The 15,627-nt window shown below is 41.5% G+C and overlaps 1 non-coding gene across 2 annotated transcripts; it reads left to right on the top strand.

Moving 5' to 3' along the window:
* The first annotated feature begins 79 nt into the window (after positions 1-79).
* On the top strand, positions 80-15,398 carry LOC102148954 (uncharacterized). 2 transcript variants are annotated; one of them, XR_011428320.1, is made up of 3 exons: positions 99-468; positions 999-1,555; positions 14,149-15,398. It is a non-coding gene; the product is annotated as an uncharacterized protein (transcript). The 2 variants fall into 2 exon arrangements; XR_011428319.1 differs by lacking the exon at positions 14,149-15,398 and having other exon boundaries at positions 80-468; positions 999-3,814.
* The last annotated feature ends 229 nt before the right edge of the window (positions 15,399-15,627 follow it).

Here is a 15,627-nt window from a genome sequence, read left to right as displayed (position 1 = left end):
ATTAAAAAAATTTTTTTTATTTTAATGTGTGAGCTTCCCAATATAGTATTTCAAAGAGCACACCCCGCCAATCCGACATCCCCTGGGAGGCTGCCTGTAAAGAGAGAGCGCGCTCAGCCCACGAATCTGGGCGCCGGGCTCGCCCCCACCCCCGCGGGCTGGAGGCTGGGGGCCAGGCCCCCCCACCCCGCGCCCGCGGGCCCCGGAGTCCTGCGGGAAGTGGGCTGCGACGGCTCGGGGCGGGGGCGGCAGGTGCGCGGCGCTGGAAGAAAAGCTGGTGGTTCCGAGAGAATCTCTGCCTCGCGCATCTTGCCCCCTCCCCACCGCCGCCCTGGCCTTGGGAGTGGGAGAGGAGGGGAGGAATGGGAATCGACGAACCGAAGTGCACCTTTGACAACTGTCTTGCTTGCCGGGTAACTTAATGCCAACCTTCTCAGCCCTGCTGAAAACCTGCCTGTTATTCGACTGGTTAGTATTGTCTGTTTCCACGGCGTAGCAATCCGACGGCCCTAGTACCATCCTGGGGTGTGTTATCGTGCAGTTCCCAAGGCACGCTGTAGAATGTTTTGAGTTTGGTTTGCATAAACTTTTCTAGCCAAAGAAAGTATTAAAATACTTCCAGAAATATACTTAACCTATTGCCAAAAATATTGGAAATTTTAGAATCTATTTTTCCTTTCTTTGCAAAAGTGGAGAAATGAAAGAAGTCCCCGAATTTTAGCATTGTGTTCTTGAAGGGTAGAGAGCGTTAAGTATAAAACTACCGAATACAGGTAGAATCCCGTTTTAACGTACGTATAAAAATCCGGTTATAGGAGCCATTCCCACATCCTGGCTGGCCTCCCGGAGTGTGCCTACTTTGCTGAGTGGGGATACAAGGCATTCTTTGAGATGGGAAATTCTTCATACCACATCTTTATGTAGCAGCAATGGATGGGATGATAACATTGGAAGAAAAAGACCTTATTAAAGTACTGAACCTTTTTTTCTTTTTGCAGAAACATGTTATAGGAATGAGTCATGCCACAATGGAATATATATAATTAAACCTCTTTCTCCAGTGTTAGTGAAAGGTTTTGTCTGGAGTAGTTGTGTTGATGTTTCAAATGAATAAGCGTGCTTACTTCCTCGAATTCGTCATCGGCTGAAGAAATCACCGCTGGAACTTTGTCTCAGCCTAATTGTCACGGGTTTGCAGCTGTGGACCCTGTTCTGCCAGAGAAAGTGAACTTAGGTTATTAGAATAAAAGAAAGACGATTTCTTGGAAAGACATGGGTTAATAAATTTTCAGGCAATGATGTCTGCAGAATTCTTCCAATTTCCGTCTGAGATCCTGATGTTTTGCAAACATTGTTGGTTCTAACAGCTAGAGGAGAATAACTTCCAGAAAGATGCAGAGTGATTCCCGAGTCATGAAATGAGTAGTCTTCCCTGGACTGTCGAGCCTTCCAGTGGAATTGTTTCCAGAGTTGGAAAAACGACTTTAAATCCTCTCCCCGAGCTTGTGTATGTCCGGCCAGCACTGAAGGTGATGCTGAGAAGGAAATGTGTCAGGCAGGTACCTTTTCTTCTGACTTGTAACTGGCTATTTCTATAGTTAAACACTGAAATCGCTCCTTGTTTGTTTTCTGGGCACATTTAGGTAATATAGTCTTCCCACATTAAGAATGAGATTTGGGGCCCACTTGGCTTTGCTTAAAGACCCCATCGTGAGAGGAAGGAAAATGAAGGAAAGGTAAAACGTTAAGTTTTTAGGCATCCAATTCTGTATGTCTGTCTGACAACACTGTAGTTAATATGGCTGCTCAAAAAGAGAACTGAGGCATTCACCTGTGTCTGAGACAACTCAGAAGGAGAAACACTGATTCTTGTATAGCTCCTCAGCACTTTCATCCCTCACGCCACCTAAACGCTACACCTCAACATATACAGTCTGCTCCCGCTCCCAGGCCCTGGTGGTCCGAGAAGAGAAAGCATGCCATCCTGTAAGGTAACAATTCTGGTGTCTTAGTTGTTCCATATTCCATTTCCTCCTGTAAGTATGTCTTATACTTCTCTTGAATTCAGTAAATATATGTTTAATAGAATTTTCTAAAAAATTATTAAAAATACTTCAGTGATAAGTGCATTTTTAAACATAAGGAATCCTTTGGACAAAAAAAAAAAAAAACCATTCCCACATTATGGAACTAAAAAGAAAGTTTTTAGTAAAAAAAGTATTGTAGAAAGTTGGTTGTATTTCTGACATTTGAGTGAAAATTTCACTGAAAGAGCATTAATTTATTTCAGAAAGATTTCTTACTTTAAAATGCTTCAGTGATGCAAAACAAAAGAATGCATAATAGATTTAAAATGTTCTTGAGGAGAGAAAGAATAACATGGTTTATGACCTACAAGATCTGAAATACAATATAATTCTATCCTCATGTTCTCCTGTTATTACCTCAGAACAATTCTATACTTAACAAATTTTCCACTCTGTGTGGTGGCGGACCTACAATTAACTGAGTCATGTGCAATATTTGTATTACCAGAAATATAATTAAAATTTCCCTTATTTTGCAATATGAAATGTAAAGCTTTGGATGTGTATTGTAGATTAAATAGATTTTTAAATATATGGAGATTTGAATATTTTAAAATATATAGAGATTATAAACAAGTTTCTTAAAGGCAAGCTAATGGGAATATATATAATAACTGATCATTTCAAGAGTCATGACTTTAAAAATACCTCCTCTTCTAAAATATAAGGAAATTTTGATACACTGTATTTTATTAGAAGGTACCATAGAATTTTAAGATATAAAGGATTATAAAGTTCACCTAATTCACTCTCCTTTATGTAGTCAAAGGATATTCAAATACTTTGCAGAAATTCAACATACAACAGTTTATTTTCCAATAGTTTATTTATTTATAAGTTGGTTATTTTGAACTTGTAATGTAATCCCTGTTGGAAAAAGAAATGAGATAGATTCCTAAGATAGGCTACAAATGCTTATAAAATGCATGTGAAAATACGTAATTATGGACTTTGGGGGCACTAGGTAGAATCTTAGAAATCATCTGATGCAATTGATTTATACAAATAAGGAAATTTATTCTAAACATTGCTAATATAAAGAGCAGAAAAATATTAATATAATATTAGGCAGTAAATACAAGCAAATATTTAATTAAATGAAGAGTAACTTGGATTTTAATATAAAAGTTTGTGTTTAAGACGAAAGAGAATGTAAACAGAAACTTTTGAAAAGACTTTCTAAAGAGAGTTTCCGGACATTTTTTAAGGATTAGATCCTTGTTTTTCTTCCTCCTCCATCCTCTCTCTCTGGCAGCAGTGGTCACAACTCAGCTACTCTTTCTCTTCTCTTCCCCCTTTTCCCTTTTCCCTTTTCCCTGGCGACTGCTGTGCAGAACTTGAATACTTAACTGTCCTGTAACTCTGTTTCCGGTCTCAGCAACACTGGCTGCTGACCGCTCGTTCCTGACCGTTACGGACCGAATGTTGGTGTGCCCCCAGAATTCATGTGTTGAAATCCTAACCCTCAGTGTGATGGTGTTAGGAGGTGGGGATTGGGGAGGTGATTAGATCATGAGGGTGAAGCCCTGGTGAATGGGATTAGCGCCCTTGTAGACGAGACCCTGAGAGCTCTCTTGCCCCTCCCACCATGTGAGGACCCTGCAAAAAGATGGCCGTCTGTGAACCAGGGAGCAGCCCCTCACCAGACACCAAATCATCTGCTGGTGCCTTGATCCTGGACTTCCCAGCCCCCAGACTGTGAGAAATAAATTTTCTTGTTTAAGCCACCCAGTCTATAGTATTTTTGTTATAGCAGCTAAGACACTAGCCATTAGTAATTCTCAGCTAACTACACAAGGCAGGGTGGAGAGTAGGTAAAAAATACTCCGCTCACAGTCTCTGGAATTTATCCAAACCACCTTCCATTTGCACACTTCTTTCTGGGCTTTCTTTTTCCTCGCCATCACATGTTTGCCTTTTGCTCTTCTCCACCCAGTTTGCTGAGATTGATGGCAAGTCTGTGCTCACTTTCCCAGCTGGTCTCTTTTTCCAGGTCTGCACTCTGCAGGCAAGGGACCCACCAGCTAGAGTACCCCTTTTAAGCATCCGTATGAGGGTGGATGGGAAGATTTTGTTTGTTTCCTTGACAAAGGTGTGTGACTTGTCAGCCAAGATGTGGGGCGTTTTCTAGTTCATAAAAGGAGCAAGGAAGTATGAAGAGAGCATGTAAAGAAGAGGGCCTTTCTTGAAGTAAACGGGCAAGAATTGAAAGAAAGTGGAGAGAGAAGAAGGGACGAAAAGAACGTAAATGTGCACCTGTGAGAAGCTGACTAAAGTGGACACAACTATTATGGGAGAAATGAAAAGTCAAAGAAAAAGTTCCCAAGTACATGACTTTCCTGAAGAGAAGAAGAGAAAAGACAGAGGAGAGCTCATCCTAACATAGATTCCTCTAAGCCAGCCACAGAGGTGTGCTCTTGACGTGGGGCAGATGGCAGTGATGGGACGGAGTAGCTGGGACAGATCTGCAGGGAGAAGGGACAGAGAAGCAGTGGTCAAGCTGCTCTTCGCTCGCTGAGAGCCTGTGTCTATCTTTTAGTTGGACTGGGAGAGATCATATATGTGTCAGGTGCAGGTATCAGGAAAAGGAAAGGAAAGCAGAACGGGTTCAGAAACATCCTCTGCGCCATGTGCTTTGACCACGCTGCTTCAGACATAAAGAAATTGAGTATGTTAATAGTAATGATTGGGCTAATTGTCACAACAAATTACTCAACACTGCCTTCTAGGAGCAGACACTTTGAGAGGACAATGCTTGTATTGTACAGTAAGAGGTTTAAAACTATTGAAATAAAAGTAAATCAAACATGGTTCTGTTCACATATCATTGCCGTGTTCCGTCTTTGCACTTTGGCTGAGGTTGATGTGCTTACCCAGGTTGGTGCATCATGGCTCCTCAGCTGGCCCAGGATTGGCAATGATATACGGCAGTCAAAATTCTAACGACCTTGATTTCTTCATTTTCTATCTATTGCTCTAATTTTTTGTTTCCTACTATAAGAACAATCTCTAATAGTGACGGAGTGAGAGTTTTTTCTAATATAAAACATATTCCTTAAATAAAATTTCCCAAATTATCCTAGTGCTGGTAAGGTTAGGGGCTGTTACGCAAGTGCTGGTAAAAGAGAGAAGCAGCCTCTAGAAGGGCAATTTGGCAAATTCAACCAAAAGTTTTGAAGTATTCATATGATTTGATCCAACAGATTCACCTCTAGGATATAAACCTAAATTTATAAACATTGAAGAAGAAGGTATTTATCACAACTTCATTTATAAAATTTAGAAAGCAAAACATCCAAAATAATGAATTAAGTTATATCACATCTATCTGATGAAACATATTCAATTAATATGTAATAATTTTGGGAAATACTCATAATATTACTGGTCAAAATAGAACAGAGCAGAACAGTCTATAATCTCTCTACCTGAATAAATTTGGCAGAAAATTTACCAAATGTTCTTAGTAGTTATCTTTGGGTATTATAAACAATTTTTATTTTCTTTATGCTTTTTAAATTTTCAAAAATTTCAACAACAAACATGTATTACTTTGAAAATCAGGGGGAAAATTTAAATGTTATTTTTAGCAAAGATCTTGCTTCAAAAGCAGTTTACAATGGGGACCAGCCTGGGATTCTCAGGTTTGGATCCTGGGTGTGGACCTACAACACTGCTTATCAAGCCATGCTGTGGCAGTGACCCACATACAAAATAGAAGAAGATTGGCACAGATGTTAGCTCAGGGCCAGTCTTCCTCACACAAAAAAAAGTGGTTTACAATAAAATAAAAGTTAAATCAAAATTGTACTATATTTAACTACTTGTTTGAAGACGGCAACAAAAATCAGCAACTTATCTAACAAGTACGTATTGAGCCCTTGGTACGTAATCAGTCCTGTATAACTACTTGCCTTGAGAGTCTACCATGTGTCAGTTATAGAGAGAGAGAGAGAGAGAGAGAGAGAGATAAAGCTTGGTTGAACTGCTTTAATCTGATGTTACAAATCCAGTCATTTCTCTTTTGTTTTTCTGATTAAGCATTCAGACATGTATCTGCTTGTATCTTTTGAGGATGTCCCTAGCCAGGGACTTGCACAGTCTGGGGACTTTTGTAATTCGCAGAGTGGTGTTCAGTCCTTGGGCATCCACATCCAGTGACGGAATTGGCTTCTGGGCAGCCTCTGATGTCACTGTTTCTCACTGCCCCTGTTTGGCTGCCCAAAACTGGGCCCACCAAATGCAGTGCTGGTCCAGTGCTGCCCGAGACCCTTCTGCAGGCAGCTGTGGTTCTTTGGGGTGAAACAGAGGAGCCCACTCCCTCCAAGACTGCAGCTCGCAGGGCTCCGCTCTTCCTTCTTCTCACACACAACCGTCTCCCAAGAGTGCTGGCTACACGCTTGCCTTGACCATCTCCAGTCTCAAAGCCGCCGCTACCCTCATCCCAGGGATCCAATCACTGGCAACGGCTCTCTTTCAGACTACTTTTTTTTTTTTGGAGGAAGATTACCCCTGAGCTAACTACTGCCAATCCTCTTTTTGCTGAGGAAGACTGACGCTGAGCTAACATCCATGCCCATCTTCCTCTACTTTATATGTGGGACGCCTACCACAGCATGGCTTTTGCCAAGCCGTGCCATGTCTACAGTGGGGATCTGAACTGGCAAACCCCGGGCCACAGAAGCAGAATGTGCTTACTTAACCACTGTGCCACCGGGCCGGCCCTTCAGAACTACTTTTTGATAGATTTTCATTTGGTTTTACAGTATCTTTTCTGGATTATATAAATTTTGAGTCATTTTTCTCATTCCTGTTCTTCCAGCCTCTCAGTTTGCCTAACACTTGAGGTTCATTTGCGTAAGGACTATTTACATTGCTGTGAAGGTTCCCGTGGCAGACTGCCCAGATGCTTACCATCCAGATCCTCTGACTGCCAGGGCACTTACACAGGGCCCCTCTGTGTGTCTCGTTGTCGCCCTCCACCCCTAGTCACACACATTGTGGATGGGTAGGAGTTCTTAAGTGCACACTCCACCTTCCTTGTATGCCAAGGTCAAGAAATAGGCAGGTTACTTATAAAGTGGCATTTTGCAAGCAAGAATGGATGCTCAGAATCAGATGGGCAGTCTGAGGACAATTGGAGGCAGGAAAAGATGTTGTGAAGAAATCAAGGCTTCCGACACAGCACAGTGGTCTGACAACTAGGGGTCCTGTCCGAGAAAGAAGGGAGAGCTCATGCGAGGCAGGTCCCCCAGTGCTGCCTGGAGCAGTCCAATTGCTCCTTACTCTGCAGGGCTCAGCAGGCATGAGCCCTCTAGCTCCCACAGCCCCTGTGCCTTTCGTCCTACTTCCTTCACTTGCTTTCACCTCCCTCTCAGGCACCCAGTATTTTCCCGATGTCTGAGTTTGTTTCCTAACGAGGAAGAACATGATCTGATCCAGATATACCCGGAGGTGTTAATGTTGCAGTGTGCTACTTTTCCAAAGATGTTTATACCTGGAGATTATGTTTGTTCAACAATTTAGCACCTCCTGAAGGACACGCGCTAAGCCTGTATGCTCAGGAGAATTAAAAAAAAAATCTCTAATTCCCGGCTTAAAACGGGAAATAGACATGTAATAGAGTGGTTGTTCCACGTTAGGAGATGTTCTTAGTCACATCATGGAAAGAGTGATGGTTCTGCCTTAGACAGGGCACGGAGGTGAAGGTCATGAGGCTTGGAAGAAAGTGACAATTGGGCAGGTCTTGAAAAATGAATTTAATAGAAAGACTCAGGAAGTACAGGCACTTCCCAGCGAGTACAGAGGCACAGAGGCAGTGAAACGGCATGCAGCGTGAGCAGTGAATTAGGGCAGTAATTGTAAAATGAAACATAACTGGTTCCAAATGACTTCCGAATGCGATGTGAAGAGGGCAGAGGCAGAAGATGAGGCCGCAAAGACCGAATCGTGCAGCGTCCTCATGTGACACACTGAGCAGCGTGGATTTTATCCTGTCGCTGTAGCTCTCATCTTCGGTGAGCGCGAGAATCAGGCACGTAGAGTAAGACATCAGAATAGTAGTTGCAATTAGGGAAGAGGGAGGTGATTGGGTGGGACCCAGGGGGGCTTCTGAAGTGCTGGCAGAGCTCTCTTCCTGGTTCTGGGCCATGGTTATATGGATGTTCACTTTGTAATAATTTATTGAACTGCATACTTACGTTTTCAGTGCTTTTCTTAATATGTGTTATACTTCTCAATTGTAAAAAAGAAAATTTGGGGGCCAGCCCTGGTGGCCTAGTGGTTAAGTTTGGCGCTGCACTTTGGGGGCCCAGCCAGATTCGGTTCCCAGGCCTAGACCTACACCATTTGTCTGCCTGTGGAGGCGGCTCACATACGAAAAGGGAAAGATTAGCAACAGAGTGAAGTGAGTCTTCCTCAGCAAAAAGCAAAAAAAAAAAAAAAAAAAAGGAAAAGAAAATTTAAAAAAATAAAGCTGGGTAACTTGTTGAAAACATGATTCCAGGGCCTCACACTCAGACATTCTGACTGAGTCAGCCTGGGCTAGGACTCAGGAATCTGCATTTTTTAAACAATTGCCTTATAGGATCTGAAGCCCAAAGGGACCCCGAAACACATGCGGAGAACACTGCAAGGGGTATTGTGGGAGGCACCCAAAAGGTTTAAGCAAGAAATTACGAGCAAAGACTTGCCTGTCTGAATGTGCTGGATTAGGGAGAGGAGGAAGTTGAGGGTGGCCTCCATCTTACACCCAACAGCACTTGCGGGTCCTGTGTCCCATTCCCTTTGTGCTTTTGAAAGAGATGTGACAAATAAGGTGCTGATGATTTATCAGTACTAAATGTATTTTTTGAGGTGTGTTTTGTTTGGAAGTTCTCTTATGTCTGAAAAATTTTGACCCCATATTATGCTGAGTGAAATTAGTCAGAGGGAGAAAGTCAAATACCGTATGATCTCACTCATAAGTAGAAGATAAAAACAACGACAAACAAACACGTAGCATTGGAGATTGGATTGGTGGTTACCATTGGGGAAGGGGGAGGGGGAGGGCAAAAGGGGTGATTAGGCTCACATGTGAGGGGATGGACTATAATTAGTTTTTGGGTGGTGAACGTGATATAATCTACACAGAATTCGAAATATATTATGATGTACATCCAACAGCTATATAATGTTATAATCCAATGTTATTGCAATTAAAAAAAATTTTTAAATTTAAAATTTAAAAAAATAATAGTAATGATAATAAGATGGGTTTATATGTATTGACACAGGAACTTTTTGCATCATATGTGAAACATGATCCCCTACAGTGTTAAGAAAAAAAAAGGAAAAAAATAAAATCTTAAAAAAAAGAGAAAGAAAAACAACAATAAAACAAACCAATTTGTAAAAAAGAAAAAAATTTGACCCCAGTACATTAATTTCTAATAGACCAATTTTAGGCATGGAACAAGCCTCTGGGACAGATGTTTTGGGGCTAGGAGCGACTTTCTAGAATTTTTTAAATGACTGCATTCCCAGCCTCTGAGTAATAGTGGTTCAGCTACTGACCCACCGTCATGATGGCATGTGCTTAGCGATGACTGATTTGCATGGATGCAGCTAAATTCTTTTTCTTGTCCCTTATAATCAGAGGGATATTTTTGTGACATAAAGCAACCAACATAGTTTTCTTCCAAACCCTAATCCCTTTGGGAAAAAAATGACAAATTTTGTTGCAAAGTTGTTTTCCCTTTGGTGTTCAGAGAGATGGAAAAAGAAAAGGGAAACTTTACTTGGCCTTAAACAGAGAATGGAAAAGTGCAAAAGTCTGACATAGAATTTGCATAGATTTTTTTCCTCATAATTGAAGTTCTGAGGAAACGCCATAAGGTTTTTTTAATTGCCACAATTATTACTTCTTTGTAACCGGAGTGCATCCATTTATCAGATCAGCAAAAATTTTAAAGTCTGACAAAGTGTTGGCTAGGATTAAGAAGGTAAGGACTCAGGTACTTCTGGTAAGAGTATAATTGGCACACTTTGCAGAGCAATTTGGCAATATTTAGTCGAGTTAAAGGCGTGCATACTCTGACCCAGAAATTGCACCCCTAAGTATATTCTCAGAGCAACTCTCTTACATGTGCCCAAGGAGAAACATACAAGAATATTCACCGCAGCATTGATTGCAACAGGAAAAAACTGGAAACAACCTACATTAGATCAACAAAAGAATTCATGAATGAATTGTGATATATTCATACAGTGGATATAGCTGTGAAAATAAATGAAATAGATCTACATAGCTTCCATGGAAAAATCTCACAAATATGATGTCAAGTATAAAAGCAAGTTGCAGATGAATATGTACGATATGATGCCATTTATATCCAGGTTAAAAACTTGTAAATATGATTATTGTGTGAGAAACTACCTTGCTGCAACAGAAGCCTGTAAGTATAATAACATGCAAGCTATCCAAGAGATCACAGAGCAGAAGGGCTTACAGACCAAAACGAGATGCTTAGATCACATGGTTTATTAAGTTGATTCAAAACACACAGCAAAAAGCAAAGTGAAAGAGATGGGGTAGGTTAACACATTTAAGATATGGTGTAGGCAGGATAGAAAGATGCCGCTGCCTGAATCCTGAGTCCTGTGTCTCTCTTCCCCGAGGAGGGTATGCTTGCAAGGACCAGAGCTGAGATTTGAGCAAAGTTGCCCACCACGTAGAAGGTGCCCAGGGGTAGAACACGCACTCGCTCTACAGGCTCCATGATGCATCTGGCCGGTAGCTGTAGCTTACCGCTCAGCCTGGTGAGCAGCTATGGTTTTTATTTTGCAGAGGATGTAAGGAGCCAGTGGTGGGCCAAATTAAAATGTTATAAATGGCGAATGACTCACATGCCTCATGTATCTTCAGGGTATCATGAATATTTGATGATTCATGCCTCATATATAGTATATTAGGATTATAATGTATATATGTGTTATATATTAGTGTATTGTGTCTCTTGCTCTTTCCGTCCCTTTCTAATTGTTACTTACACAAATACTCTACTTACTTTATGTTTGTCTAACATGTCTCAGAGGTTACTAACTTGCTTATTCTTATTTAATGTATTTCATGAATTTTGCCTCTCTCATGGCTATTTCCTTCGATTCCTAGTTTCATTTTTCTCCCTATGTATTCATTTCTCTTATTTTCTATAGAAGAGTTGGATATCCTTAAATAATTCAGCAAAGACACATTATAAATACATGTGTAATATGGTTAAAATATAAATAAATGCTTGGAAAGAGAAATCCCCAAATACAGGATTTTGGCTCACGATGGTGGAGAGGGAAAAAGATGTGTTGAGGCTGGGCTTCACAGGGCTTTAATTATGTTGGTAATGTTTTGTTTCTTAATATGGATGGTAGGTGTATGGGTATTTAATATATCATGCTTTATAATTTTTCACATGTGAACTTTTTTGAAATAAATTTAAGAAAAGTTTGAAATAGTAAGTACCTGGTGTCTTACATGTAACAGGCACTTGATACATATCATTTTGATCCTAATAAAGTTAAAGAATTTGACTGGGATAACTAAATTGACATGTCATCTTTCTATTGCGGGTGCCTACATATATTTTTCAACAAATATTTGCTGAGTACGTACTATTTGCAAAGAGGGCATTGCACCAGTTCACTTGAAGAATGAAAAGTTGAGCAAAACAAAATTCTTACTCTCAATTGAGAATTAACTCTCAAGCTTGCAGTTTAGCCGGGGAGTTGAGACTACTGCAAGAATAAAAGGAATACAAGGGCATAAAATAAGTGCCTTTAGAGATGGACAGATTATGGCAGGTCAGAGTGGGTGGAGCTTCCACCAGAGCATGAGATCAGAACGCCTCTAAGGGAGAAGTGCCGTTCCATCTAGGCCTTGAAAGAAGTGGATATCAACAGTGAGGAGAGCATTCCAGGGAAGGGAAATACAATGGACAGGGAAGTAAAGTAGGGCGTGTTCAGAGAGCAGCAACTTGTCCAAATTGTTGTGTCTGGGGGGATATGGTAGAGCAGTGCAAGAGGGAGTTGGGGAGGTAAGTGAGGACAAGAATCCTTCTATATACCATTAGCTGTGGCTATCTACGGTTGAGATTATAGGTAATTTCGATTTTTTTCTTTGTAGCATTCTATATATTCAACATATTCTGCCGTGACTACATATTGCAGTGACCACGAAATTGATCCCTGATGAAATAGGTGGACAGTTTGAGTATGGAGCTCTGACCGTCTGGAAAGGCAAAGACAAATACTCTACCCTGCCCTTTTTGAGATTTATCGGAGTAGCCTGGCCAAAGCCCATTATCAGAGAAGAGAAATGAGGTCCTGAAATAAAATTATCCTTAGGAATGGGCGAACCTAAGTGGGTGCCCTGGCATAAACATAAGGGCCTAGGCATTCGTGGAGGAAACCCAGCACACAGCTAAGCTGGAAGCTCCTTAGAACCAGCCACCCTGGCCCAGTGCTGTGCATTAGGAATAAATGGTGACTATGGCGGAGTATGTGAGGGACTCCACGAGCGCTGTAACTGCAGAGCCCTAGGTTGGGCCACACCATGTCTGGGCAAGGGCCAGAACCGGCATGGGCATTGCCACAGCATGGGCTGTGCCCTAGTAAAGGGGTCTAGACCTTTCTCTCTGGACCAATTCCTTCTAGACCTGGCATTAGAAACACAGCTCACCCTTGTCCTCCTCTGGACTAAGCCTCTGGAGTCTTTAGACAATTTGGGGAAAGTATGTATTTGACTTTCTGCTGATAGGGTGAGTAAGGATCTAAGGAATTATAAAAATAAAAGTTATGACTATAGCAATAAAATGGTTTTGTGGATTAGGCCATACAATATGGTCTATATTACCCAAATATTCTGCAATAAATATGTGTTATTTTATAAAGAGAAGTTACTTTTACAAGCCCTATATACCAAATTACCTTGAAAACAGAGTGTATGATCTTTGATGCATAATCAATATAAAAGTAGTAAAAATATTGATATAGAGATTTCTATATATTAATCTTATAAAATCACTTGATATTATCACTAGTCTCTCGAAGTGTCTAAATAAGGTTTGTTTCCTTGACAAAAAGAACTTTGCTATCCTGTGAGCACAGGCAGCCTGGTCAAAAAGTCAACACAATCATATCGAAGTTGGTGGTGTGCTGTGTGACCCATTCCACACAACCGGTGGAGGGAAGTTAAATTTTCTGTAATCTGCTTCATCTGGTTGGGTAGCTGAGTGTCTGCGAAGACACTGTTTCTTCCTCATCTAGAACTCTGCAAACTCATCCAACATCTTCAGGGGAATCTAAGTGAGTCATTCTTTACAAATTCCTCAGATTTTTGTAGCGGAAACTCATGCTTGGCCTCTTGAAATATTAAACAGATAAAATCCACAAAGTAGTATTATCCTTTCTGAATCCACACTGAGGTTTTCCTTGAGAGCAATCTTAAAGAAGACTGGATTCTTTCACCAGAGTGCATCAGTGTACATCAGCTGCTTATCTAACTTCCCCACTAGATTTGAAACTCCTAGGAGGCAGGGCTGTGTCTTGATGGCTTTCAACCCTTCAGCATTTGACCTGGTACAGAGCATGTAGTGGCTGCCCAATAGATGTCTGGTGACTTACTGTCTTTTGAGGAAGGTAGGTTGGCAGGGTCAGGCACAGCTGGGAGTGATGCTCTGCCTCATTTCGGACCAAAACATACCTTCTACTACTTGAATATGTCATATGATTACTTCTGGGTTCTTCACTGTACTTCAGATGTTGACAGTTTGGATAATTGAACTTGATAAAAGAACTATGATTGTGCTTTGTTGTCAGAAAACTTGCGAAGTCAATGCTTTAGGAAAGACTTTTCATTGCAGATAAGAGAAGTGAACCTCAGGCTGAGGGCAGAGGCAGCCCAGTCTCCTGAGGGACTAGAGCCAAGAGCCAGGAAAACTGTGGGAAGCCAGGAAGCATGCACTCTCTCTTTCACTTCTCTGCTCTTCTCTCTGTAGATTTATTTTTCTTTCCCTTTCTCTTTCTGCAGATGTTTTCGCTGCCTCAAGGCGCATAGCCCCAGTCACTGCTGATCCACAGCCCAATGTACATCTTTTCTGTCAGAGTAACGAGGACAGACAGAGATAAGCATTTCTGTGTCAATTCCAAAGTCCCGTCAGAAAAACTCTGATCTGCCTAACTCGGGCCAGGGGGATACTCTTCAGAAAAATGTGCACTGTCTACACTGCTAGTTAAAACCCAGTTGTACTGTTGGGCTCTATATTCTCAGAAGTCTCTGAGGGTTCCTTCCTTGAAGAGTGAAGAGCCATAACAGATGGACGTACCCCATCAGGCCCATCTCTCTGGGCACCTCGAACACTTCTCTTGACCTCGGCCTTAAGAGGAGACTGAGCGTGCCCAGGACATCGCAGCACAGTCTGCTGGTCCAGCGCCTTCTCCAAGCCCTTCCGGATGGTGTAGTGCGAGTCTAAAATGGAGTAAATAATCTGCGGAAATTCAGTGATGTCAAAGGACTCCAAAGTCACGCTGTGATTTCAGGGACACCCGGGAACACGAGGCGGCCGACAGCCCCAGAGGCGAGTGTGCAGCTGCCAGGGGAGCAGCTGGTGGGGCTCCGGCGGGGCTGGGCCGGGAGGAGGAGAGCAGGAGCGAGGGCGGCGGCGGTAGCCTCCTCGCGCAGTCTGTTTCGCTCTGCTTATTAGGTTGGCACACGGATTGAAAAATGTACGTCTAAATCTATTTCTGGCTTTTAAATGTGTGAAGGAAACACATAACTTTATTATCTTATTTTTGTCAAGTTAAAGACAGAGACAGATGCCCCTGAAGCGCGTGCATTCTATAAAGAGCTCCTATTCTTCAGTGGTGCATCTTTGGAAGCAAAAATCAAGGACAAATAGGTCACCTCCTCTAAGTTTTCTGGAGGAATATTGGCAATAAAAAGAAGAGAGTCGGCCCTGGTAACTAATGGAGATGAGGGAAATAAAACCGGGGAAGATGTTGAAATTTTTTTTTTTTAAGGGAAAAACAATGACGTAAGTGTTGATGTATTATGAATGTTATTATTTGTTAAATGCCAGAAATACTGCAGATATAAATAACCTTTTAAAATTTAGCGAGAAACGTACGAATGCTTGGAGAAATTCCCGCACCAGAAGTGTTTGGAAATCTTCAAAGCTTAATATCCTTTTGTGAATGGTCAGAGTAAATTAAGAATGAAAGAAATCTGGAAAAATAAAAACACATTGCCAATACAACAGCTAGCTTCCTGGGAGGGGTCGTTATATCAACTTAACTTCAACTGTAGGGCCTCACAGTCAAGAAAATCATATAAAATAAGATGCTGTAGACTTTGATTTATTAAAAAGTATTTTTGAGCACATGCTGTGTGCCAGGCCCTGTGGTAAGCCCGGGGAATATCCTGGTAAATAAGATGGACGCTGTCCCTACACGCGTGTCCCCACCCAAACTTTGAGTTGATCAGGGAAAATTTCATAAAATCACCACATCA

Source organism: Equus caballus, chromosome 18 (genome assembly GCF_041296265.1).
Source record: "Equus caballus isolate H_3958 breed thoroughbred chromosome 18, TB-T2T, whole genome shotgun sequence".
Lineage (NCBI taxonomy): Eukaryota > Metazoa > Chordata > Mammalia > Perissodactyla > Equidae > Equus > Equus caballus.
The sequence above is the reverse complement of the archived record's forward strand: the minus strand, read 5'-3'. Positions and strand labels throughout refer to the sequence as shown.